Source organism: Nycticebus coucang, chromosome 19 (genome assembly GCF_027406575.1).
Source record: "Nycticebus coucang isolate mNycCou1 chromosome 19, mNycCou1.pri, whole genome shotgun sequence".
Taxonomy (NCBI): Eukaryota; Metazoa; Chordata; class Mammalia; order Primates; family Lorisidae; genus Nycticebus; species Nycticebus coucang.
Genome location: NC_069798.1, coordinates 9,074,753 through 9,102,645, shown reverse-complemented (window position 1 = coordinate 9,102,645; position 27,893 = coordinate 9,074,753). Strand labels below are relative to the sequence as shown.

Here is a 27,893-nt window from a genome sequence, read left to right as displayed (position 1 = left end):
CAGACACTTCCTAATGCCAGACAAATGCCCCAAGCCTCTGCTTGTCTGGCTTAGAGATCTGTTCAACTGATAGCAGCCGCCTCTTCTGGGGGAGAACAGATCTTTCAGAAAGCACAGCCACTAATCAAACACAACATTGTTCTCCGAGAGGAGAAAGAATGGAAAGGTTTGTTTCAGAGTCACAACTTCTTCTTTTTTTTTTTTTAAGAGGCACCCAAGTTGTTTTAACAAGTTGCTACAAAACTTGGGCTTCCTGAGGTGAGGCTGTTTTGCACAGTGCACCGCACTGTACAAAATCCAGGGAGGGAGGGATCAGAAAGTTAGAGTCATTAAAGAAAAAAAAAAAGAAAAGAAAGAAAAGCCCAGGCACTTGGTGCCTGGAAATGATGTCAGCTGGAGCCACTCCTCCCTTAGAGCTACAACCAAACAATGTGCAGGCCATGCAGGCAGCTGCCCTCCAAGGTCAGCGCCAGCCCAGTCCAAAGAGCTTGAAACCTACCAAGCTGAAGGGCAGTGCTGGGCTTTCTCGCCCACATTTTACCCAAGCACACTTAGGAACCTGGCAACAGGTAACGTGGCAACCTTTGACTTATAAAAGGGCAAGCGGCATACTTTCAGGGAACAAATGGACTTTTTTTCGAGCCAGTTATATCTCCCCCACCACCCCCACACTCCCTCCCTCCGGACCAAAAGTCTGAAACAGCAGAGCGTTGCTGCTGGCAATCCTGCTCCCGAGCGTCCCCCTGTGGCCAAATCTTGGAACACCTTGTGTGTACTTTGTAATCCGGGGTTCAGTTCCCAGGTAAGTCGCGGTGGAAGGAAGGGGGGATGGAGGTCTTGGCTGGATTTGTCTTTCCCAAGGCATCACAGTGGAAGTCAAGGCTCAGAATGGCTTGCTTTTAACGTACCAATTTAACAAGAATTTCACCCATAGCTGCACTGTAAAATCTCTGAGTTGGGCTGTGGATTCTTTCTTTTCTTTTTTTTTTTTAAATGGTAGCTAGGGGAACATTTACAAGCGTGGCAAGTTAAAAAGCAAGAACTGGGCGGCGCCTGTAGCTCAAGGAGTAGGGTGCCGGTCCCATATGCTGGCGGTGGCGGGTTCAAACCCAGCCCCGGCCAAAAAAAAAAAAAAAAGCAAGAACTGCTGTAGCGTGTTTTTTTTTTTTTCTTCCATCTAATCTCTTTCTTCATATCCCAGGCACAGGCAAGAGTTGGGTGAATGGCAGTCATGATAAATTAACCCAGAAACTGAGCATATTTTCCATTTTTATCTGAATTTATACTTGGTATATGGACACCTTTTTCTCAGGCCAGAAGCATTTCTAACTTGCACTGCTGGCCTGTGTGCAAGGATGATTTAGGATTTCCAGACCGCAGGTCCAGCTAGTCAACGCCCAGCCTTAATTCTTTTATCTCTGTGTGGGGCAAGCTCCAAATGCCAAAGGCAGTATTTTTAACTTGTCTTCTCCTAAGATCCTCCATTTTCCACACTGTGTTTGGTTTGGAGGGGTGAAAGCGGCGGTGAGCAGCTGGGAGTCAAGAGGAGAGGACATCCTTTCTGTCTCCCTCTGGAAATGTTAACTGGAAACTTAAGAAAGCTTTAGATCAAAGTAACTGTTCAGAGAGTTCCATTAATTAACTAAATTAGAGGAAATTAAATGATGTTTGGGGCAAGGCCCAGGTCCAGGGGCTGAGGTCTGAGACTTCTAATGTGGACTTTTAATGAAGCTTGGAAAAAAGTTCAATAATATTATAAGTTGAAGGTTACCATATGTAAAACTAGTTGTCTAAAATCAATAATTTCTTTTTCTCTTTCTTTCTTATTTTATTTTTCTAGGCAGAATCATGGCTCCAGCCTAGCTCACAGCAATGTCAAACTCCTGGGCTCATGTGATCCTCCTGCCTCAGACTCCCAAGTAAGTGGGACGACAGGCGCTTAGCACAATGCCCAGCTAATTTTTCTTCTTTTAGTAGAGTTGGGGGTCTCGGCTTTTGCTCAGGCTGGTCTTGAACGCCTGAGCTCAAGCCATCCACCAGCCTTGGCCTCCCAGAGTACTGGGATTACAGGTGTGAGCCACTGCACATGGTCTAAGATCAATAATTTCAAAGGAATATCTTGAAAGTGGACAGACATTTGCTAGTATTTGCCTAGACCTTTTATTTAATATTAAGGACTAAAATCCTGGAGCTCTGAGTAAGAATCACTTGACCAGTCGCTGAGGTGAGTCATAGCCAGCGTAGAACTAGGGCACACATGTTGAAGTCAGGATGTTTAGAACAACCGGCTTACTAATTTGCAAGGCAGGGGTGTTGCTTCCAGTGGGGAATGTGATCAGGATTTCATGGCTTATTTTGTCGGCCTTTCCAACAGGTGCTATTGAGTCATCCATGTATACAAGTGACTGCCCTGGCAGTTTTATCCGTTACGATTAAATTTCCATTTGTTCTCTTACTTTATGAAGTGATTTCTACCCTTGAGTCAGATATATTATCACTTCCTCTAAGACCTAGGGATTTTTTTCAACAGTTGTAACAATGTGTGTATTTTTCAAAACGTCCCAGCCCTCACTGCAGGTCTTCCTGGATTGAATGGACTGTTTACAGGAGGGGAAGATTCAGGGCCCAAGGTCAGGGCTACAGAATTATATAAGGTTTCCTGTTTGGGCAGCTGGGCTACCAACACCTCAGGTTAAGGCAGACTGGGTCTTGTTGAGAGATAGCATGCCTGGGAGGCTGTGGTGGGGATGGTGCCAGGAGCAGGGAACATATTTTTTCTTGTAAGCTTTTCTATTTTTTTTTTTTTTTTTTTTGCAGTTTTTGGCCAGGGCTGGGTTTGAACCCACCACCTCTGGCATATGGGGCCAGCACCCTACCCCTTTGAGCCATAGGCACTGCCCAACTTTTCTGTTTTTTTTATTTCAGATTAATATGAGTGTAGGAATGATTAGGTTACATTGTTTGCATTTCTGACTTAAAGTTCAACTTGTAGTTGAGCCCTCTACCCAGGTAGTTGTGCTATATATGCTTACATTGGGCACAGAGGTGAGAACACACCAGTCCTCCTCCCGCCTACCCTCTCTCCCGCCCTCCTTCCCCACCCCACTCTTGAATCTGACTGTTTTTTTCCTCATGTGAAAGAGTAGTTATCTATTGGTTTTATATTAGTATTGAGTACATTGGATACTTGTTTTTCCATTTTTATGAAATGAAAGCACTTTACCAGGAAGAATGTGCTTCAACTCCATCCAAATACAAAAGACGTAAAGTCACCCATCTTTTTATGGCCGAATAATATTCCATGGGATACGTAAACTACAGTTCATTAATCCATTCATAGGTTGATGGGCATTTGGGTTGATTCCAAGTCTTGGAAATTGTGAATTGAGCTGCTGTGAACATTCAAGTACAAATGTCCTTATGGTAAAATGATTTTTTTTCTTCTGGGTAGATACCTAGTAGTGAGATTTTGGGATCAAATGGATCAAAGCTACTTTTAGCTTTTTGAAGACTCCCCATACTTCTTTTCATAGAGACTTTACTACTTTGCAGTCCCACCAGCAATACAAACAAAATTGGTCCCTTCTCTTTACATCCATGCCAACACCTGCCTTTTTTTTTTTTTTTTTGGAGACAGCTGTTCACTATGTTGCCCCAGGCTAGAGTGTATGGTGTTATAGCTCACAGCAACCTTAAACACTGAGGCACAAGTGATCTTCTTGCCTCAGCCTCCCAAGTAGCTGGGACTATAGGCGCCCTCCAGAACACGTGGGTAGGTTTTCTATTTTTAGTACAGACGTGGTTGTGCTCTTTCTCTGGCTTCTCAGACTCCTGAGTTCAAGGGATCTGCCTGCCTTGGCCTCCCAGAGTTCTGGGATTATAGGCATGAGCCACTGGGTCCAGCCAGCATCTGTTTCTTTCTTTTTTTTTTTTTTTGTAGAGACAGAGTCTCACTTTATGGCCCCCGGTAGAGTGCCGTGGCCTCACACAGCTCACAGCAACCTCCAACTCCTGGGCTTAAGCGATTCTTTTGCCTCAGCCTCCTGAGTAGCTGGGACTACAGGCGCCTGCCACAACGCCCGGCTATTTTTTGGTTGCAGTTCAAGGGCCGGGTTTGAACCTGCCACCTTCGGTATATGGGGCCGGCGCCCTACCGACTGAGCCACAGGCGCCACCCCAGCATCTGTTTCTTTTAAGCTTTTCACCAACCAGCTTTCATTTGTTGTTAAATGTGACTTTTTAAGCAATATGTTCCAATATTCTCTATTAGGAATTTTTTTCCCTTTCCTGATTGGACAGAGGAATGAATTAGTTAAGGATGTAAGAATTATTCTGTCTGTCTGATCCACGGATGTAACCTCAGTACTTAGCTCACATGTGGCGCATACTGTTACTGCGGTAAATACCTATTCAGGAAGGAATGAGCAGGGATGAGCAGACACTTCTAGAGAAAAAAGGGAGTAATTATCAGGAAAGGGAAGTCATCAGGGCAGAAGTAAAATGAATACCTCAGCAAAGCCTTCTCCGTGGCCTTGGATGGCACAATAGAATCTGTCACCAATGCGCACTTGTGTTTGGCAGTGGCCAAGTGTGACTATGATTGACCACCATTTGATATGGCACTAGCACCTGCAAATCCCAGCCTCATGTTTTCTGAAGTCAGTTGGTCCCCAGGATTATTCTCCCGATGTCCTCCATTCTCTGCGGGGCTTCACCCCTGGGCACTGGGCACCGGCCCTGGCAGGGCCATGACACTCACCGCCTTACTCCTGTACAGCTGTTTCTCCTCGCCTAGTTCTTTCCCCTCTTGTTACTCTGGAGTTATTCTTCTGTGCTCTATCTGCCTGCACACAAGATGCATAGCAGAGAGCCATGGAACTTTCTTTACCTGGTTTCATTTCATGAGAATTAGTATCACCTGCACAATAGGACTTTGGAGACAGGAATAAAAAGAAAAATCTGGGGTGGTGCCTGTGGCTCAGTGGGTAGGATGCCGGCCCCATATACCGAGAGTAGTGGGTTCGAACCCAGCCCGGCCAAACTGCAACAACAACAAAAAAATAGCCAGGTATTGTGGCAGGCACCCGTAGTCCCAGCTACTCAGGAGGCTGAGTCAAGAGAATCGCCTAAGCCCAGGAGTTGGAGGTTGCTGTGAGCTGTGTGAGGCCACAGCACTCTACCAAGGGTGACAAAGTGAGACTCTCTCTAAAAAAAGAAAAAGAAAAAAAAAAGGAAAAATCTGGAATGGAGAACCTGAGGGAAAGGCAGCAGAGACTCCCGTGGCACACTGCTGTACGTCTCGTAAACAAAATAGAACCTGAGTGTTCTTAACACTGAGGCTGTTGGTAGTGGCTGATTGTTTTTAGACGGGAATAAGGTATCTTGCATATGTTGCCACTTCATAAAGCGAGGTGGCTGTGCAGAGAGTGGCCTGAGTGCAGACCAGGACCTGTCACATCTGCAGGTTCTCACCGAGACTCCTGCATAGAGTTACCAGTAAGCGCCGCTCCCTGGCAAGCTGCCTGGGATTTGGAGAGAAGGCAGAGCCTCCACCAAAACAGGCCTGTGAGCGGCCAGACCTGGGGCAGGCAGCTTTTGCACAAGGCAGACTCAAACCCCCCAACCTGAGAAAAAACAGGACGTGTGGGGAAGTGAAGAAGAAAGGAAATGCATGCGTTCCTTCCTGTTGGTTTCAGCGCTGAGGAATAATGACCTGGGGCTGGAAAGCAGGGCCATGGGGGAGGCCTCCCGCGGGCCGCCCTGCTCTGTGTAGCTAGGCACTTAATTATTCACCCTCCTTTCCTCTGTCCTCCCTGAAACCCCCCTTTGCAAAGGAAAAACAGGAAAAATTATCTGGATTAACCTGTGGAATACTGTTTATATCAGCCCATTTGGCCCAGAAAGGCCACCAGCTTCTTCCTGATGCTCAAATAACAGGATTAGCTCTTAAAACTGTGGTCTCATTCATTATCTAGCTTTGTCCCCCACAGAGGACACAGATCCAGAGAAGAACTTGTCCAGGTGTTCCCCAGGGCTCTTTCCCTCTCCATAACTATTAAGTGTCACTTAAAGACTGCATGTAAAATACCACCAAACTATTAAGTGCTTGTCATTTGCCAACATTAAATAAAAATAACCGAGACACCTGGCTGTGGCCAATGTTAAAGTCTGTATCAACTGACTGCCAGCCTCCTTATTCAGTTGAGTATTCAGTAAATCCAGATGCTATACCTATAGTCACATTAAATTCTTTTTTTTTTAATTTTCAAAAGCATGAATACATTCTATTCTAGAAACATTAAATTCTTAAAACAACCCTGCAATGGTCTTTTTCCTCAGTGTACAGGACAGAGTAAACGGATTGTTCTTATATATAAATGCTTCACATTTGCAAGGCTGCTTGCAAAGGATGTGCTTTTTTTTTTTTTTTTGTTTCTCATCCCCTATTCCCTGGGCTATAGCAAAGTAAATAAAACCAACATTCTTTACCTTGGTCCACTATAATTTGCGATGACAGGAGGGCAGCGCCGTGCCAGGTCCAGACTGGGCTGGGCGCCTCACTGAGCTGATTCATTAAAGCTCTACCTCTCACACACACTTTGCAAGTCTTTTTCAAATATGCATACTCTCTTTTTTTTTAAAAAAAGACTTTTTTTGAAGGCTGGTCAAGTGAAGCAGTGGAGAAAGAACAAAGGAATCTGTAACTGGTTGCGATCAGTTGGTTGGAAACACCACTGCACTCGACCAACCAAAACTGCACATTCTTGCCCTATCTTCAACTTCAGTCCCTAGGAGAACATTTCTATTCAGGGGTCTAGAACGGAGCATTTATAAGGTTTGCTGAAAAACATCTGTAAAAAAGGAAATTGTTCTCAATTTGTTCTTTGACAGAATTTTTGAGTTGATATAATCTATTATCTTTCCTGGGAAGTAATCAGCATACCTGATACAATGAGTAATTTTTTTTTTTTTTTGGTTATTGGCCAGGGCTGGGTTTGAACCTGCCACCTCTGGCATATGGGACCGGCACCCTACTCCTTGAGCCACAGGCGCCACCCGACAATGAGTAATTTTTTTCTAAACATGGGCTTCTTAATAGGGGTTAGGTGATAAATAAATAAATAAATAAATAAATAAGAGGGCGGTGCCTGTGGCTCAAAGGAGTAGGGCACCGGCCCCATATACCGGAGGTGGCTGGTTCAAACCCGACCCCGGCCAAAAACTGCAAAAAAAAAAAAAGAAATAAACTCAGTCTTCACAGAGACTGTCAACAATCACCAGTGCCAACTATTTTGCAAGTCACACAAGGTATTGGGAGAAGTTTCCACTTAGCAATAAGTGGCACCTGGAATGGACCTCTTTGCAATATTGCCAGAAATAAAGCTTGTCTGTCTTTTCTTTTTGAGACAGGGTCTCACTGTCACCCTGGGTGGAGTGCCATGGTGTTGTAGCTCACAGCAACCTCAACCTTTGGGCTCAAGTGGTTCTCTTGCCTCAGCCTCTCTAGTAGCTAGAACTGCAGGCGCCCTTCACAATGCCCAGTTATTTTTAGAGACGGTCTCCGGCCTCCCAGAGTGCTAGGGTTACTGGCGTGAGCCACTATGCCCTGGCTTGAAATACAATTTTAACACATGCCTCAAACTGTCTGAGAAGTTGCCTTAACACCCACCAGTATCCCTAACCCATAGAGACCAAAGAAAACCACAGATCAACTATCAGAAAAGTAACACGAATTAATTGGCCGGGTGAGTTGGCTCACTGCCTGTGATCCTAGCACTCTGGGAGGCCGAGGAGGTGGATTGCTTGAGCTCAGGAGTTCCAGACCAAACTGAGCCAAGAATGAAATGAAATGAAAAAAATGACAAAAATGGAGGCAAGAGGATCTCTTGAGCCCAAGAGTTTGAGGTTGCTGTGAGCTATGATGCTAGGGAACTTTACTGAGGGCAACAAAGTGAGACTATGCCAAAAAAAAAAAAAAGAAAGAAAAAGAAAAATAACCAAATCAAAATAAAGCAGTGAAACAGACCCGTGCACACGTGGCCATTTAAGGCAAAGGCATCCTGAAGTGTCGTGGGTGAAGCATGCTCTTTTCATCAATAATGGCAGGTCAGTTACATCCATATAGGAAACCAATGGATCGTAATCCCTGTCTCACATCTTACATAAAAATCAATTCTCTGTGACAGAGCAATTCCACTCCTGGCCATGTATTTCATATTAAGATATTCATATATTTGCCAGATATATAAAGTTCATAGAGGCATTCTTTGTAATGACCCCAAACTGTAAACAGCCCAAAGTCCATACATAGTAAAAAAGGCAAATAAATGTACCACATTCATATGAGGATTTGATACAGCCATGAAAACGAAGTGATGGCTAATACAAAGTCAATTTCACAAATAGAATGTTAAGCATAGGGCGGCGCCTGTGGCTCAGTCGGTAGGGCGCCGGCCCCATATACCCAGGGTGGCAGGTTCAAGCCCGGCCCCGGCCGAACTGCAACCAAAAAATAGCCGGGTGTTGTGGCGGGCTCCTGTAGTCCCAGCTACTTGGGAGGCTGAGGCAAGAGAATCGCTTAAGCCCAGGAGTTGGAGGTTGCTGTGAGCTGTGTGAGGCCACGGCACTCTACCGAGGGCCATAAAGTGAGACTCTGTCTCTACAAAAAAAAAAAAAAGAATGTTAAGCATAATTGTCAATAAAAAGTATGTACCGTCGATTCAATTAATTAAAGTTCAAAAGCAAGCAAAACTAATGTATTATGCTGTGAACTGGGTTGTTAGTGGGCTGAGAGCGCCTGGAAGGCACAGGGATGGTATGGTGGGTGCCTGCAATTTCTGGAAGTTGATATAGATGCTGGTTACATGGGGGTTTATTTTGTAGAGCTTCATTGACACTGTGTGTGTGTGTCTGTGAGATACATACACTTCAATAAAAAGTTTAGTATAAAAGAAACCCAAATGTGAGCATCGCTTATACCACATTAATAACCTGAAAGATGACTCATACAATCTATGCGATGTAGCTTGAATTAAATAATAAATTGATGTGTGGGTAAGAAATATATGTTAATGAACTAGATATAAATAGATCAAGCACTAGACTTTTTTTTGTAGAGACAGAGTCTCAGTTTATCGCCCTTGGTAGAGTGCCGTGGTGTCACACAGCTCACAGCAACCTCCAACTCCTGGGCTTAGGCAATTCTCTTGCCTCAGCTTCCCAAGTAGCTGGGACTACAGGCGCCCGCCACAATGCCCAGCTATTTTTTTGTTGCAGTTTGGCCCGGGGCTGGGTTTGAACCCACCACCCTCAGTGTATGGGGCCAGCGCCCTCCACTGAGCCACAGGCGCCGCCCAAGCACTAGACATTTTTATTACCTAAAACAAGCAATGCGCTCCCTCTTGCTGTGAATTCTATCCCAGTTTTCAAAAGGAATGATACAAAGGCAATAAAATTTTATTCTGGGGTAATTCCTATCACCGCAGGTCATTCTATCAGTTACCGGCTTTAAAAAAGCAACTATAAACACTGCAAAATCTACCCAGCCAGAAGATGCTACAGTATTCTGTGTGTTGAACGTTTGGGGTGGCAGTGGAGACTTGGTGCTCCTGTTACAGAATGGCTCACGGTGACAGCTGACACTCTTATAACCAGGACTGCTGTTACTGCAGCTTATGTTCCAAAGAGACCACACCAGGAACGCGGAAGAACTTCGGGAAAGTAGAGCTAGTCTTTGGATCGAAATGAACTGCGAACTAAGGGTTGGGAAATGGATCACAGGGAAAGGAGGCATTTTGATGGCCGCTGCTCCAAGGTTCAGCCTGTTTGCAGTTGCTGATAACCTTGTCAGGTCGCCAGATAAAGGAAGGTCTTGTCACCTTCCAGCACCTGGCTGAGACGTAATAAAACGGTCGCCTTATCTTCTAAAGGTGGAGTTAGTCAAACCTCAGCCTGGGGTAATTATAGTAAACTGCAATTGCCTGTGCTTTACAAAAAAAAGGAGGAGGGCAGAGGAGGAGAGGGAGAAAGGGAAAAGGCTTGAGGCAGGAAATTGTGTCTGTCTCTCTCCTTGGATTTAAAACAGAAAGCGAGTAAAACAGAAGTTTTCCAGGGAGTGAGAAAAACAGCTTGGCTGGTCTCCCGGCACCTTGGGTTAACAGGATTGCTGACAGATCAGGCCCACGTGACAGTCAAGAAAAGAGGCTCAAGCTGATGAAAATCTCAGAAATCTTCTTAGGAGCCTTCCTTTCGAAATGTAAATGACTGAGTCATTGCTTTGCTAAAGAGAGAAGAAAGTTACCCTCACATCAAGACATTCATTCACTGTGGTTAGCTCCGGCAGTTGGATAAAAAGTTTTAGCAAAAGCAGCAACAAATCTGCTTTAAATACTAGCGCAGTAAGGGAATTCCTCTCTTTGGGGATGAATGCCATCCACACAAAAGAGCTCCTGTTGACATCTCATTTACAATCTCCCCAAGGACACAGACAAGACTGTTTCAATAAACCAGGCTCAGAAACACCTATTGTTCAAAATTGCTAACTAGCCACAGGCTACCACCACTCCCTAGGGCTTCGCAAAAGAAAAGATTTAGAAGGGGAAGGCTGGGGACAGTGGAAACTCTCAAGAGGCAGGAAAAAATTCTCATTGAGCTGATGCAGTCAGAAAGCGTGCTTGAAGAATAAAGTTAATGCGATTTTCTTTTAAGAAGTGCCTAAGAAATGCCTTTGACGGAGCTGAACTAGTGATGGCAAATTCCAAATCTGATGCCAACTTCTTGTGTAAAGAGGCTAACTTCTGCCAAGACGGTTGCTGAGTGAAAAGCCGAGGCTACACGTCACCTATTCCCAGCTTTCCGAAGCTACTGGCAGCCACAGCAGATCATCCAGGTGAGTCCTGGAGGGGGGCTGTTTGTTTCTGCGGATATTTGTAGCTTGACTGTCCTTTCCCCATGGAATTTTCAGGCTCAGTGCTAGGACCTTGCCGCTGATTTCCTTCTTCCTATTTCCACCATTGTGCTTCCTCTTTTACTAAAATTAACATTTACATGTTTTTTCTTTGGACGGTCCTCAAATTGAGGAATAGGTTTGTGTTTACAAACAAAAAAAATCAGGGCATTACTCAAATGTTCATTATCTTTTTTTTTTTTTTTTTGAGACGGAGCCTCAAGCTGTCGCCCTGGGTAGAGTGCTGTGGCGTCACAGCTCACAGCAACCTCCAACTCCTGGGCTTAAGCGATTCTCTTGCCTCAGCCTCCCAAGTAGCTGGGACTGACTACAGGCGCCCGCCACAACACCTGGCTATTTTTTGCTTGTAGTTGTCATTGTTATTTGGCAGGCCCAGGCTGGATTCGAACCCTCCAGCTCTGATGTATGTGGCTGGCGCCTTAGCCGCTTGAGCTACAGGCGCTGAGCCAAATGTTCATTATCTTTAACCCTTCTAATCTTCCCGTTAAGTTTCCCCACCTCAGCACAAGAGCCTTTTGTGCAAAAAAACTCTGAACATGCTCTTTAACTCCTTCTCTCCTCACTCCTTAAATCCCTCTGGAATCATTCCACATTCTTCTGTGTATCCTTCTGCTTCCCTAGATCCTACGATTTATTATTATTATTATTATTTGCAGTTTGGGGCCAGGCCAGGTTTGAACCCGCCACTATGGGGCCGGCGCCCTGCTCCTTTGAGCCACAGGCACCGCCCCCTAGATCCTACTATTTTTTTTTTTTTTTGGGAGACAGAGCCTCAAGCTGTCACCCTGAGTAGAGTGCTGTGCCATCACAGCTCACAGCAAGCTCCAACTCCTGGGCTCACAGCAAGCTCCAACTCCTGGGCTCCTGCCTCTGCCTCCCAATTAGCTGGAACCACAGGCGTCCGCCACAACACCCGGCTGTTTTTAGGTTACAGCCGTCATTGTTGTTTGGTGGGCCCAGGCTGGATTCGAACCCTCCAGCTCAGGTGTATGTGGCTGGTGCCTTAGCTGCTTGAGCAACAGGAACCAAGCCCGATCCTACTATCTTTTAATCTTCTCTCTGGAGTATTTTAGCAACTTCCTAACTCAGGTTTTCTCCAACCCAAGAGTAGTGACTCCTTAGTGGGTGGTGAAATTAGTTGAGGTGAATCATGCTGTTTCACCATTTAGAAAATGAAAAAAGTAGAAAAGAAAAGAAAATGTCAGGATGCAGCATCCATTAAAAAAAGTAAGTATCGAGGGAAACATTTTTCTGTGTGTGTGTGTGTATCTGGATCTGTGCACATGGTGAGCAACCGGTAACATGCGTTTTGTTTGTCAAAGTATTTGGAGAAATACTTTAATAACTGGTCTCTCTGGCGCTGCCTGGTTCCTGCTTCCAATCTGTGATGTAGGTTCTGAGGAATAGTTGAAATCACTCAACAGGTCCTGTCAGTCTCCAGCCTACAGAGCTGCCCTGGGGGTAAAATTCAGGGTTTAGGAGAATAACTTGGTTCCTGCCCACCTTTGAGGTTTTGGAATTCTGCATCCTCCTCACTGCTTTTAGTTACTCAACACATCACATTCCCTGGTACCCCGCGTGGAATTTATTCCCTATGCATTTTTCCTACGATTTCCCCTTTGGGTAAAAGCTCAGGTGTCACCTGTTCCAGGGGGATGGCTGGGATGTCCTCAGTGGCTTTCCCGGTTCTCATTAGGACACCACCTGTTTTGTCTGGCAGAGCACTTAGTATATTATAACCATTTTCCTGGTTCCCTACTGGGCTTCAGGTGCTAAGTGGGATGTAAGTATTTGTTGGTGATGTTACGTGCTGAGTGCTGCATATCTTACAGTTCACGTTTTCTTCCTACAAACCAATTGGGATCGTTATTATAAAGTATCTATTTCTTGAAGCTTTAGCATGTATTTAAGTGTGTATGTATGTATTTATTTTGAGACAGAGTCTCACTGTGTCAGCCTGGGTAGAGTGCTGTGGTGTCACAGCTCACTGCAACCTCAAACTCTTGGGCTCAGGCTATTCTCTTGTCTCACCTCCCGAGTAACTTAGACCTCAGGCACCCGCTACTACACCTGACTGATATTATCTGGTGCTACTACACCTGACTGATTTTATCTATCAATAGAGATGGTGTCTTGCTCTTGCTCAGACTGGTCTGGAACTCCCCAGCTCAAGTGATCCTCCCGCCTCGGCCTCCCAGAGTGCTAGGATCACAGGCATGAGCCACCGAGCCTTTAGTTTTTCTTTTGCACTTCAGTGTCTCTTGTTCATTTGCTTTTCAAACACAGCTTAATTAATTTTATAATTCACTGGACTCTTTTTCTTAAAAATTAAAATAATAAAACTTCATGAAAGCTGTGTGTTTTCTGGCCAGTCACTCCCCCTCTCTGAATCTCAGATCTGTAAAAGGAAGGGCAGAGCTCCGTGATGTCTAAGATCCGTTCATCAATCTACCACACTGACCCTCTGACTCCAACTTTCTCCTTTTAAGCAACAGAGACGTTAAGTGCCTTTTCCAAGTGTTAAACAGCTTTTTAGTGAGAGGAAATTGTTTGCCTGTCTGTAGATTTTTAAAATCTAGCAGGAAAGAAAAACCGAAAAGTTTATCCAGGAAGCCGAGTGTCATAACAAGTTTGAGTGAAAGAAAATTCATAAAATTATAGACAAAGGAGAATGGAAACAAAACAAAAAACTAAAACCAGCAACCACCGTGATAGATTCCTGCCTAGGCAGTTCCCAACATTAACAATAGCAAAAAAAAGTCTCACTGTGGTTTGCTATTAGGTGGAGAGAGATTCAGATTTCATTCTTAAATTGAAAGTGAAAAATAATTTTGTATATCCTGTCTCCTTGTAGTGGCCATTCTTTGGAGGCAAGATGTGCAGATACAGCCATCCTAGAGGTGCCAAGAAAAACATGTAAATGCTTTTCTGAGCTCCTGGTGCCTTCACCCTAAGCCACTCTCTCTCTCTCTCTCTCTTTTTTTTTTTTTTTGCAATTCAGGCCTGTGCAGTGGCTCACGCCTGTAATCCTAGCGCTCTGGGAGGTGGGTGGATCTCCTGAACTCAGGAGTTAGAGACCAGCGTGAGCAAGAGTGAGACTTTGTCTCTACTAAAAATAGAAAAACTAGCCGGGCACTGTGGTGCATGCCTGGAGACCCAGCTACTCAGGAGGCTGAGGCAAGAGGATCGCTTGAGCCCAAGAGTTTGAGGTTGCTGTGAGCTATGACAGTACATCACTCTACCCAGGATGACAGTGTGAGACTCTTGTCTCAAAAAAACAAAAACACGAAGAATTAAAGCTTTCACTTGAAATGATGTTAAAAAAAAAGAAAGAAAGAAAGAAAAGAAAAGCCTGCAATTCACCAGGATGAAATTTGGCCTTAGTTCTTGTAACTTTTCTATTTCCTACTAAAGAATTCTCTGCCATCAGGGAGGGAATTCTCTGTCCATCACCGAGTTTGGGTTTAGACAACCTGTTATATGAAGTAATAGAAAGTCAAAAACCAGGGTGGCGCCTGTGGCTCAAGGAGTAGGGCACCGGTCCCATATGCCAGAGGTGGTGGGTTCAAACTCAGCCCCGGCCAAAAACCACAAAAAAAAAAAAAAAAAAGAAAAAGTCAAAAACCAGAAATACACACAATAATCATACTTCCTTTTTTCCTAATGTAATGTTGTGCTTTATAATTTATAAGCTACCAGATATATTTGCTTTATTTTTTGCTTTTTTCCCCTGTAATCTACAGTGGTAGTTCTGATAGACACAGAAAATTATGATCCAAAGAAAGTAAATTTGAAGTGTGTTCTTATAAAAAAGTCACTTGCTACCGTCGATCTATACCAACCTACTATACATGAGGAACCAACTTTGATATCAAGTAGTTAAATAGAAGTTGATGAGATTCTGGATGATTTTTACTTTATTCTTAGGACTTCTGAATTTTCCAATTAAAAAGGATAAGCTACTTACTTTTGTAATCACAGAAGAGTACAAATGCCGTAATAGAAATGAGATGCACTATTCATTTGTTGACTGCTGTGAGACCCGACTAAATGATATGATTTCATTTTTACCCTCTTCTGTTGCTGTATATGTTTTCTTTTTGGACCATTTGTTTTTGAAGGACGTTTTATGTGATTGCCACATTAAAAAAGAATCATAAAAAACTTTTAACATTGTTTGATATTTCATTGTCTTTTTTTTTTTTTTTCAGCTTTGGCCGGGGCTGGGTTTGAACCCGCCACCTCCAGCATATGGGGCTGGCGCCCTACTCCTTTGAGCCACAGGCACCGCCCGGATATTTCATTGTCTCTGAATGTGTAAAGGAGCCACTGACCAGACAGAGCTGAATTTTGGCATGTGAGTCCTCTGGGATCGACTGCCCGAACCCTGTTCTATTTGCCTCTCCTGACACTTGCATGTCTGTTTATCATTTCTAGAACATGCCGTTAGGCCTGTGGCAAACACCACTGTTTGCTTCCTCCTCCCTGTGCGTCCTGGCTTCCTGTTCATACGACTCCAGTGCTCTCCATCTTTTCCAAGGAATCATGACTTTAGGGGCGGCTGGGTCCTCCCTAGGCTCAGACGCTGGACCTTCACTGGTCTACAAGATAAAGAGATGGAAGTCTGACAGGAATGGTGGGAAAGTTTACTCTATAAAGTGACACAAGTCGGGCACATCCTCTGCACCTTGCCATGTGTAGGGAGTATGAGAACTGTGGCTGCCATGTGGGCATTACGAGAACTATTGGCCTGAGGTGACTAGCCCACGCTGAGGATGACAGAAAGATGGCCAGAATACGGTCTTGGGGAATTCATGGACTGCCCTATTGAGAAAATGAATTCCTTTACCATTTAAGTTACTTTTTTTTTTTTTTTTGAGACAGTCTCATTATGTACCCTCAGTAGAGTGCTGTGGCATCACAGCTCGCAGCAACCTCAAACTCTTGGGCTTAAGCAATTCTTTTGCCTCAGCCTCCCCAAGTAGCTGGGACTACAGGCGCCCGCCACAACACCTGGCTATTTTTCGTTGTTGTTGTTGCAGTTGTCATCGTTGTTTAGCTGGCCCTTGGTGTATACAGCCAGCACCCTACCGACTGAGCTATGGATGCCACCTACTTTTTACTTTTTAAATTATATTCACTTGATTGGCTTAGCACTTAGATTTACAGATGCTGTCCACATGTTGGGGCCCAGAACATGATACCCCAAATTATGGCAACTTGACAGTTATGAAAACCACAGAAGCAAGAAAGCCTTTGAAATTTGAGATGCTCCGAAGTCTGAAAACTTTTGAGTGCCAACACACTTTAAGGAAATGCTCATTGGAGCATATTTTGGATTTTCAGATTTGGGATGCTGAACTGGAAAGTGTAAGGCAAATATTCCAAAATGCAAAAATATCTGGAATCTGAACCACTTTTGGTTCCAAATGTTGTGGCTCAGAAAGTGATAGCCCCAAATTCAGTGCTTTGTACACTCTGAACTGAAAAATACAGCCTCTCTGATCTCCCCTCCTACACCCCTCTCCAAAGCACAGGGCAGAGTTGTCCCCTTATCTATCCATAGTGCAGACCTACCTAAGAATTTTTCACTAACAGGTCCCATATTGCAGGAAAGAAGACTAAAGTTAGTTAACAAACCTGGACAGACTTTTGTAACAAACCACTGTCTGCCCTGCAGGCCCAATAGACTTTGTCCCAGACCACTGAATGTTCTTCAAGCCCATTGACTTCTCCCTAGAAAGCATTTATTGTCCCTCAACTAAGAATTCCCTCCTTCCCATAACCTATTTTGCCAGTATCCAACCCTCCATTCTTTCTGTAATCTCAGGATGGTATAGACGCTTCCAAACATCTTGGGGGTTTGAGTGTTCATTCTGAAGGCTTCCATGTACGGGTGTTAAATAAATTTAAATGTTCGTCTCCAATTAATCTACCTTTTTGAGTTGATTTTTCAGCAAACTTTCAGAGGGCAAAGGGAAACTTCCCCCATGACCCCTACACCAGCATTTTGGATAAGAGAGACCCAACCCGCATCACTGTTTCTCCCGCAGTGTCTTTCTTGTTCAGAGAGCTCCCTTTTCATTAAGCCTCAGCATATCTGTGAACGCGTCCTACCTGTCTTCATCACAAACCTCATCACACTTTGCTTCTAGTGATCAGGTAGATCTTTGTTTACGACTCTATTTACTTGTTGATTTGAATGATTCTGTGTGGCAGATTCTGCATATACTAACAAGACATCACCAAACCAAATATTCTCAGTTATAAAGAGGTTCTCAGCCTTGGTGGCCCAACTGCCCTCATGGTGACTGACGACGAGTTTGGGGACACACTACCCCAAAATATGGCACCTTGGCACGTGAGAAAACAGTAAAAGCAATAAGGCTACTCTCACCTCCCCTTGCCCTTTTTTTTTCCTGAAAAAGGCCATACCACCTGGGAAGGTCACTCTCTGACCTTCTTCCCTAAAGACACCGTCATGTACATGACAGCTACGTCACACAGAGACAATAAGAAGCATCAGGTCAAGGAGGCCTTGCTAAGTTCCCCTTAGTTTATTGTCCCCCAATCATACTTGTGCACTAATATCAACAAAAATAGGGTTTCCCCCTTTATTTGTGTCTTCGTTTCTAAAGGTTTCTGTGTTAGGTACAATTTAAGTTAAATAAACTTACATGCTTTTGTTTACATCTGTGTTTCGTTATAGGGGACTCAGCCAGGAACCTAGCCATGGGGTGTGGAATGGGGTCATAGCTATAAGATGGTGAGGACATGAAAGAGGGGTTGGTGCATTGGCTCCTGAGGTTGAGGCAGGCGAATCCTTCGAGGCCAAGAGTTCAAGACCAGCCTGTGCCCCAGCACTCTGGAAGGCCAAGGTGGGTGGGTCGCCTGGGCTCACCAGTTTGAGACCAACTTGAGTTAGAGTGAGACTCCACTTCTAAAAATAGCTGGGCGTTGTAGTGGGCGCTGATAGTCCCAGCTACTCGGGAGGCTGAGCCAAGAGAAATGCTTGAGCCCAGGAGTATGAGATTGCTGTGAGTGATAATGCTACGGCACTCTACCAGGTAGATTTCTGTTTAAGACTGTCTCAAAACAACAACAACAAAAAAAGATAATGTGAGGAATCCTTTTGTAAATTGCAAGGTACTGTGTGTGTGTTTTAGGTAAAGTAGCAGCAGCAGCAAGCTCATAATGGTTGCTATTTTTTTTTGGAGTCAGCGGAGTAAAATTTCTGAACCATGATTCTTCCTGGAGCAGCATAAAATAAGTTGGCCTAGGCCGATATTGAGTTGGGGCTCTGGGGGAGACTCTAAAACATTTCATAAATCTGCATGAAACTGTACACGTAGCATAAAAAGGAAGGGAAAAAATGCTGTAAATATTAGTATGGTACAAAGGGAGTGGACTCTAATCACAAACTGCATACTTCCCTCCCAACCGTCCCCCAAACACTCATAGCATCTGATAGAAGAAGAAGATGGTGCTGAAGAGCTGTGTGAGAAAAGAAGCGTTCTTCTGACATGTCCCAGGGTGAAGCTAAGTAGGTTTAAGAGTAACTGGAGTTAAACATAAATCGGAGTAGAGACAAAATAATTTTTTTAAAGATGGATAAGCAGGGTTGATAATTTGGGTGACATTTGAGTAAATGAGGAGAGGAACTGGGATCACAGGTGTAATGTTCCCATAGTCAGTGCCAGTTGGGGGATCTCTGTTTTCTTGGCTAGACACCAGCCTCTAAAGACAAAGAGTTCGGCTGGGCATGGTGGCTCACGCCTGTTATCTCATCACTCTGGAGGCCAAGATGGGTGGATTGCCTGAGCTCACAGGTTTGAGACCAGCCTGAGCAAGAGTGAGACTCTGTCTCTAAAAAAAGAGCTGGACGTTGTGGGTACCTGTAGTCCCAGCTACTTGGGAGATGGAGGCAAGAGGATCCCTTGAGCCCAAGAGTTTCAGGTTGCTGTGAGCTATAATGCCGCACTCTACTGAGGACAACAAAGTGAGACTCTGTCTCAAAAAAAAAAAAAAGAGTTCAGATGCATGTTAACAAGTAGGCTCCAGGATAACCATTTTTGAAATTGTACCGGAGAGAATATTGGAGAGCCACTGACACCCTGTTTTTCCCTACTCACTCCATCCCAAATTTCCTTACTATCTTTCCCATTCCTGTATATGTAAAAATCTAGCTAGTCTGATAAGGGAATAGATTTGGGCAGGGAGGACATGTGAAAAGAATTCTTGCAAACATTTCTTCCCTCAAAGTCAGTAAGTATGTATTTTATTTTAATTTAATTTTTTTGTGACAGAGTCTCTCTTGACTGTTGTCTGGGTTGAGTGCCTCAAACCCTTGGGCTGAAGCGATCCTCTTGCCTCAGCCTTCCAAGTAGCTTGGACTATAGGTGCCACCATGGTGCCTGTTAGTTTTTCTATTTTTAGTAGAGATGGGGTCTGTCTTCTGGTCAGGCTGGTCTTGAACTCCTGAGCTCAAGCAATCCACCTGTCTCAGCTCACCAATCTTGAGAGTTCTAGGATTACAGGAATTAGCTACTATGCCCAGCCTTAAATAGGTATTTTAAAAGAGAAGGTGGCTATAAGTCCAAGGAGTGCCTAAAATTGGGAACGCCCGCCCCTGTATGTAGTTTCTGCCGCTGTAGTGGCAGCAAACCCCTTTCTGTGTCTTGAAGTCATAATTAAGTCTGGAAGGGGAAAAACAAAATTTTATACTTTGCCTGTTACAAGCATGAAATCGTGCTGAGTCCTTTTCACACACGATTATTATTCCATTGTACAGATCTGGATGTAAAGTTCAGGGAGGCTGGTAACCAGTCTGCAGCAGGCTGCATTTTCCAAAGGTGGCTGCAACAATATCTTCCACCTGGTATGTTCTAGAACAGGCAAACTTTTTGTATAAAGAGATGCACGGTAAATATTACAGGATTTGTGGACCGTTAGGTTTCCGTCTTGACTTTCTGTCACTGTGTAGATATAGGCACTATGTAAACGAACCAGCATGTCTTTGAGGGGTGAACCAGATGTGGTCTGAGACCCACATTTTGCTAATCCGTGCTCTAGAGCTTTGCTATGTCCCATCAAATGTCCCATCGAGAGGTGGAATCTCATATCTCATTCCCCTCTCCTTGAATCTGGGGAGGTTTGTGATTTGCATGTAACCAAGAGAGTTGTATTTTTTATTTTTATTTTTTTGAGACAGAGTCTCACTTTGTCGCCCTAGGTAGGAGTGCCATGCTGTCACAGCTCACAGTCACCTCAAACTCTTGGGTTCAAGAGATTCTCCTGTCTCAGCCTCCCAAGTGGCTGGGACTACAGGTGCTGGTCACAACACCCAACTATTTTTAGAGACGAGGTCTTGCTCTGGCTCAGGCTGGTCTCCAACTTGTGAGCTCAGGCAATCCACCTGCCTTGGCCTCCCAGAGTGCTGGGATTACAGGTGTGAGCCACCTGGCCCAACCAAGAGAGTTGTAAAGACATGATACTGCACGGCCTCCCGGGGGAGATCGGAAAAGGTGATGCAACTTCTCCCAGCCACCACATAAGCAATCCATTGTCTTGCGGCTGTCCTGCTGTAAGGACATCCAAGTTAGTACATGAAAGACCGGGTGATGATGTCTTGAAACTACACCAGTGCTCGGTTAGCCTCAGTTGGTCAGCCCTTGCCTGACTGTAAGCTCAAGACTCCGAGGCAGAACTACCCAGCTGAAGCTCTTCCCAAACTCCTGATCCATAGAAACTGAGAAATAATGAAATGACTGCTGTTCTTTTAAGGCACTAAGTTTTGGGGTGATTCGTACATAGAAATGAGCAGAACTTTTTTTTTTTTGAGACTGAGTCTCACTTTGTCATACTGGGTAGAGTGCCATGGCATCAGCTTAACCTCACAGCAACCTCAAACTCCTGGGCTTGAGCAGTCTTCTTGCCTCAGTCACCCAAGTAGCTGGGACTACAGGTGCTCAACACAATGCCTGACTAATCACTCTTGCTCAGACTGGTCTCAAACTTGAGCTCAAGTGATCCACCTGCCTTGGTGTCCCAGAGTGTTGGGATTATAGGCCTGAGCTACCATGCCTGGCCTTGATAATCAGAACATTGTCCCCAAACTACTGAGTGGCAGGGATGAGGTTCCAGCTTAAGCTGGCTAGAGCCCAACCAAGTGTTCTTTCTATTACATGACTGTCTTCCAGAAACCATTTAATTATTATTATTATTATTTTTGAGACAGAGTCTTACTTTGTCACCCTTGATAGAGTGCTGTGGTCATAGCTCACAGCAATCTCAAACTCTTGGGCTCAAGCAACCCTCTTGCCTCAGACTCCCAAGTAGCCCAGCTATTTTTAGAGACAGGAGTCTTGCTGTAGCTCAGGCTGGTCTCCAACCCGTGAGCTTAAGCAATCTACCTACCTTGGCCTCCCTGAGGGCTAGGATTACAGGTGTGAGCCACCTCACCCTGCCTCCAGAAACCATTAAAAAAAAATTTGTGGTAAAATATAAATAACATAAAATTTGCCATAGTAACCATTTATAAGTGCACGGTTTGATAGTGTTATGTATATTGACAGTGTTGTAAAACTAATCTCCAGAACTCTTTTCATCTTGCAAAACTGAAACTCTTTACCCATTCAACAAGTTCCCATTCCCCTCCCCCAACCCCTGGCAACCACCATTCTACTCTCTGTCTCTATGAATTTGACTTGTCTGAGTTCCTCATGTAAGGTGGAAGAATCATACAGTATCTGTCTTACTTGTGCAGCTTATTTTACTTAGGTCATGTATTTGTATGTGTGTGTATATATATATTTTGGGTTGGTTCCAGACCTTCATAGTAAATCAAATATCGTAATAACAGGGTTCAGGTGCCGTGGCTCACGCTTGTAATCCTAGCACTCTGGGAGTCTGAGGCGAGTGGATCTCCTGAGCTCAGGAGTTCAAGACCAGCCTGAACAAGAGTGAGACTTTGTCTCAAAAAAAAAAAAAAAAATAGCCAGGCATTGGGGTGGGTGCCTGTAGTCACAGCTACTTGGGAGACTAAGGCAAAAGGATTGCTTGAGCCCCAAAGTTTGGAGGTTGGTGTGAGCTATGATGCCCCGGTGACCCAGGCAGATAAGCATAACTCTGTCTGAAAAAAAACAAAAAACAAAACCCAAACATATCACAATAGGCTGGGTGAGGTAGCTCATGCCTGTAACCCTAGCATTCTGGGAGGCGGGTGGATCGCCTGAGCTCAGGAGTTTGAGACTAGCCTGAGCAAGAGCAAGACTTGTCTCCATTTTTTTTTTGTTTTTTTTTTTTGAGACAGTCTCAAGCTGTAGCCCAGCTTGTAGCCCTGGGTAGAGTGCCTCAAACTCTTGGGCTCAGGTGATTCCCTTGTCTCAGTCTTCCAAGTAGCTGGGACTACAGGTGCCCCCCACAATGCCTGGCTATTTTTTTGTTGCAGTTGTCATTGTCGTTTTAGCTGGCCCGGACTGGGTTCGAACCTGCCAGCCTCGGTGTGTGTGGCTGGTGCCCTACCCACTGAGCTACAGGTGCTGCCAAGACTTGTCTCTTTAAAAAAAAATAGCTAGGTGTTGTGGCAGGTGCCTGTAGTGCCAGCTACTCAGGAGGCTGAGGCAAGATTTCTTCAGCCCAAACGTTAAAGGTTGCTGTGAGCTATGATGATTCCATGGCACTCTACTGAGGGTGACAAAGTAAAAATCACAATAAAGTGAGCCACATGATTTTTTTTGGTTCTCCATGCATGAGTACATATAAAAGTTACATTTACATCTCACCATAGTCTAAGTGTGCAGTAGCGTTAACCTCTAAAAAGGTACTTCATTGAACTCAAATTAATCAACAAAAAAAGAGCAAACAATCCCACCTATCACTGGGCGAGAGACATGAACAGAACCTTCTCTGAAGATGGCACGTGAAAGGCCCACACACAAGAGAAAATGGTCTTCGCCCCTAATCCTCAGAGAAATGCAAATCAAAACTACCCTGAGATATCACCTAACCCCAATGAGAATAGCCAACATCACAAAGTCCCAAGGTTGCAAATGCTGGTGTGGATGTGGAGAGAAGGCAACACTTAATACACTGCTGGTGGGACTGCAAACTAGTACAGACCCTTTGGAAAGAAGCATGGAGAATCCTCAAATAACTCAAAATAGACCTTCCATTTGATCCTGCAATCCCATTACTAGGCATCTACTAGAAGGAAAAAAAATCATCTTATCATAGGGACATTTGCACTGGATTGTTTATCGCAGCTCAATTTATAATCGCCGAGATATGGAAACAACAGAAGTATCCATCACCCCATGAATGGATGAATAAACTGTGGTATGGAATACCATGTGGAATGTGTGCCATGGGATACTAACTATTCAGCCACAAAAAAAGGTGGAGACTTTACATCTTTTGTATTAACCTGAATGGAGTTGAAACACATTCTTCTTGATAAAGAGTGAAAGCGTAAGTATCCATTATATTCAGTACTACCCTGTTTCCCCGAAAATAAGACATCCTCCGAAACTAAGACCTACTTACAGGAAAGATAAGACGTCCCCTGAAAATAAGACCTAGCGCATCTTTGGGAGCACACCTTAAAATAAGACACTGTTTTCCCCTTTCGGGGAAACAGGGTATATGAAGCCAGTAGACAAACTGATAAACACCCACTCAATTCAAGTTGGGGAAGGGGAGAGGAGAGGTGGAATCAGTGAGATCCCACCTGATGGGCACAACGTAAGGGTGCATGGCACTCCCCCTGGGTGTGGGACACAACCACAACAGGGACTCTACCTAACAAACGCAAACATTGTAACCTAGTTGTTTACACCTATATATTAACCTGAAATTTAAAAAAAAGAAAGTACTTTGTTGCTAAAAAATGCTGACAGTGAGACATTGGCATGCTGTTGGAACAATGGCGCTGACAGACTTGCTTGATGCAGGGTTGCCACAAACCTTCACTTTGTAAAAAACACCATATTAATGAAGCACAGTGCAGCGAGACGAGGCGTGCCTGGGCTTCGGCTATGTCGGTTAGTGACTTTGATCATGGAGCAGCCAAGGTTTGTCCAGGAGGAATGTCACATAAGTCAAAGACAACACATCCAGGAAGGACTTTGCAACAGCAGTTACTCTTAACAATCACAAATCAGACTCCAACCTCTAAAAGGCTTTGAAGAGAGAGGAACAGGTGAGTCAAGAATGAGATAAGACTAATTTGTTTCAACTTGTGGGCTGTTTGACTTCTCTATCAGAGCCAAACCTTGGAAATGAAATCATTTCTATGCCACAGTTCTTTCAAAGAGCATCAAACACAAACACTCAAAGTCTTCACTTTTATTTCCTCTGTGTCCAGGGTGTGTATTGACTGGGTGGAATTTGGGGAACTAGCTGTGAACTGTGAATCAAACAAAAACCTGCAGGGAGCTGGCTCAGGGGAAGCTGAGCCTCAAATGATACCTACTTATAAAGCCTAAGACAGGTGGCTACTTTGACCTTTTCTGCCTTCCATCCCTAGCCTAATTTAGTTATGAAAAAGGCAGTTCTGGGTTTCAGGATGCACCTGTCAAGTTTACAGCTTGGGACCAGGCACAGTGGTTCATGCCTGTACTCTCAGCACTTTGGAAGGCTGAGGTGGAAGGATTGCTTGAGCCCAGAGTTCGAGGTTGCTATGAACTATGATCATGCCTCTATATTCCATCCTGGACCACAGAGTGAGACCCTGCCTCTAAAAATAAAGAAATAGTAGCTTGGCCCTCTTCTGCCAGCATTCACACTAGTCCAGCTGTTATGCTGGGTAAGAATAAAGGTGATTTTCTGAATCTATCAGGGTCCTAGCCCACTGGGTTAGGCTGCATTGTATCCCCCCTCCCCCAACACCACATTTGTATGTTGAAGTCCTGATTCTCAGTACCTCAGAATGTTACTGTGGTTGGAGATAGGCAATTTATTTTTTCTTTCTGAGACAAGGTCTTTTCTATTTTGCTCAGGCTGTACTCAAACTTCTGGGCTCAAGTGGCCCTCACCTCTGCCTCCCAAGGAGCTGGGATTATAGGTGGAGGCAGGTGATTTTAAAGAGGGGACTGCGTTCAGATGAGGTCATTAGGGTCTGCCCCTAGTCCACGATGACTGGTGTCCTTGTGAGCAGAGAGCCACTGGTGTGGACACGTGCAGGCGGAATGAGGACAGAGAAGGCAGCCATGGCAAGCCAAAGAGAAGCCTCCGAAGAAATAACCTTGCTGACACCTTGAGCTGGGCTTCTAGCAGCCAGATCTGGGAGAAAACACATTTCTGTGTAAAGCCAACCTGTCTACAAGACTGTGTTAGGGCACCCCAGCACATGAACACACCCACTAACAGAAAGTACACACCCTTGAGTTGGGACGTGAGCTCAGAAAAGTCCTGGAGGTAATAACCAGCAATCTCAAACGCAGTTCTTCTTTCTGTGTCTTTCCCAAGTGGCCTGCTGGCAGGTATGGAAGGAGACCCTGGGGCTGAGCCAGAGGGAGGGCTTGCCTTCTGCGAGTTCGGTGGAGCACTGACGCCTCTAACTCAGAAGGGGCAGGACTGGGGCTCTCACTATGTTGTCCAGACTGGAGGGCAGCAGCTGTGCACAGGTGAGATCATAGTGCTCTACAGTCTCAAACTTTTGAGGCTTCAGTGTCCTTCTGCCTCAGCCTTCTGAGTAGCTGGGACTATAGGCCTGTGCCACCAACTGGAATTTAAGCAGCAGGTGGGTCCTAAAGACGCTCACTGAAATCTGTGAATGCCTTACCTTAACCTGGCAAAAATGACTTGGCAGACATGATTAAGCATATTAAAATGGAAAGGTTATCTGAATAGGCCCAATGTAATCAGAAGGGTCTTTATAACGGAGACAGGAGGGACAGAGACAAAGATGATGATATGATGATGGAAGCAGAGGGTTGTGTGTGTTGGGAGGTGGTGTGAAGATGCTACAATGTTGGTGGCTTCAAAGACAGAGGAAGGGGCCATGAGCTAAAGAATTCAGGCAGCCTCTAGAGAAGCTGGAAAGGCAAGAAAATGGATTCTCTCCCATAACTTCCATAAAGAAGCACAGCCCTAGCTCAGTGCCCGCCACGTACGCTGGTGGGTTCAAACCCAGCCCGGGCCAGCTGGACAACAATGACAACTGGAGAGCGTGGCTAGAATTCAACTTCCACAAGGTCACAATCCAGTTCCCCTTCACCCAGCCTGTGCCTGAGTGAACAGGACCTGAATGGGGGGACCCCTACACTGCCATCACACTATCCCAGCCTGGGGCAGGCAGAAGAGGGATTGTTTTTTCATTTTTTTCCCCAATTCCATACTTGCCTGAGGCAATCCCAACCTGGCTAGTGGAAAGATACTGGCTTTTGAAAACAGAATGAGGTCATCCTTTCCAGCCACAGCTTAAAGTCTGGAGTCACAGACACACTGGTTTCAGTCCTGTATCTTGCCTCATACTAGCTGGCTGATCTTGGGTGCTTCCACTCTGAGGCCGCGTTCTTACTGTAAAATGGACCTGCTGAAAATACTGCTCTGATAGAGGGGTTGAGAGTCAAGGAAATTCCCTCTGACAAGGTCCTAGTGCAGGGCCTGAACACAAAGTACACGTTCACAACTATTGTTATTCATTGATTAATTGTAGTTGTGTTATGCATTGCAGTTGATAGCTTATGGAAAGGATTTTGCACATAGCTATTAATGATCTCACCAGTTCAGCTACGAGAGACTCACAGCCCTGCCAACACCACCTCTCTCTCCCGGGGGTCTTCAAGGCTGGGTGAAAAGGGAAGGTGCCCTTGGAGGCGGAGGCGCTTCTCCTCCTTCCCTGCAGGGGGAGCTTTTCACAGCCGCGGGGATTCCCGGGGCCGCGCAGGGGGCCGGTACTTTTCCTGCCGCCTCCGCTCCCGCCTCTGCTGCATCCAGACGGCGGCCACCGCATTCCACCGCTACAGGAGCGGAAGGGAGGCACATTCCGGACCTTTCCGGGTGATTGACAGCACTTGCGATGAGATTAATAAAATGCCTGTGTTGGGGGAAACCAGCCTTTCCCTGAGTCATCTCTGCCCCACCTTTCTCATGACACACAAAATGCTCCTGGCCGACTGTCGTCTGTACGATCGGCGCGTTGTCAGCCTCTGGCTGGACCCAGGGGGCGTCTGGGACCGGGTGCTGGCGCCCCCCGGCGGCCCCTGTCCGGAGCGCCTGCCCCGCGGCTGCGGCCGCTGAGCGGGGGCCTCTGTCCCCGACGGCAGCTGTCCCGCTGATGTCGCAGGGATTTTCCTCACTGCCGCGTGACGGTGGAGCGAAGCATTCCAGGAAACCGGCAGGGCCGGACAGGCCTCCGGAGGGTCAGAGTCCAGGGCCCGGCTCGTTTCTACCGCGTCATAGTCTCCAAGAGGGACGGCGCTTTCGCGGCAAACTCAACCTTGCAAATCTCACCAACTTTAAGACTTACCTTTCTTAGAAGGGAAAAGCCTATTTATTTTCCCCACAGAAAGAGTTTACTTTATAAAGCTTTAAGATGTTCCCAAAGTCATGATAGGAGGAATTAATAAAGAATATGCCACCCTCTCTTTAAAATGCAATTTATTCTGATCAACCAAAGGAAGGGTTTGACTTCCTTTGACACTTTGAACCCATTTCCTCCCCCCTTTATGTATAAATAGTATAAACCATGTATAATAGTTTAACTAAAGGAAGGCCTTGGTCCTTTTCCATCTGCATTAGGCCATGTACCTCCCAAGGGACCTCAAGGACAAAGTCATTTAAACTCCAAAAAATTGACCACAAAGACCCACCCAGGTGGCAGTCGACAGCTTGCTTTAAAGCAGTTCAGCCCAAAACATAAAATTTTCCTTAATTAGAATTTCTTTTTAGAGCGGCACCTGTGGTTCAAAGGAGTAGGGTGCAG

The 27,893-nt window shown here is 45.1% G+C and overlaps 1 protein-coding gene and 1 long non-coding RNA gene across 20 annotated transcripts in view; one reads left to right on the top strand and one right to left on the bottom strand.

The window, feature by feature from the left end:
• DLGAP1 (DLG associated protein 1) overlaps positions 1 to 27,893 on the bottom strand; it is an 866,993-nt gene that overhangs the window by 84,912 nt on the left and 754,188 nt on the right. The window lies entirely within an intron of this gene.
• LOC128571792 (uncharacterized) lies at positions 474 to 16,880 on the top strand. Of its 2 annotated transcripts, XR_008375976.1 has the most exons (5): positions 474 to 569; positions 1,841 to 1,919; positions 10,708 to 10,888; positions 15,178 to 15,323; positions 15,404 to 16,880. It is a non-coding gene; the product is annotated as an uncharacterized LOC128571792 (long non-coding RNA). The 2 variants fall into 2 exon arrangements; XR_008375975.1 differs by having other exon boundaries at positions 15,178 to 16,880.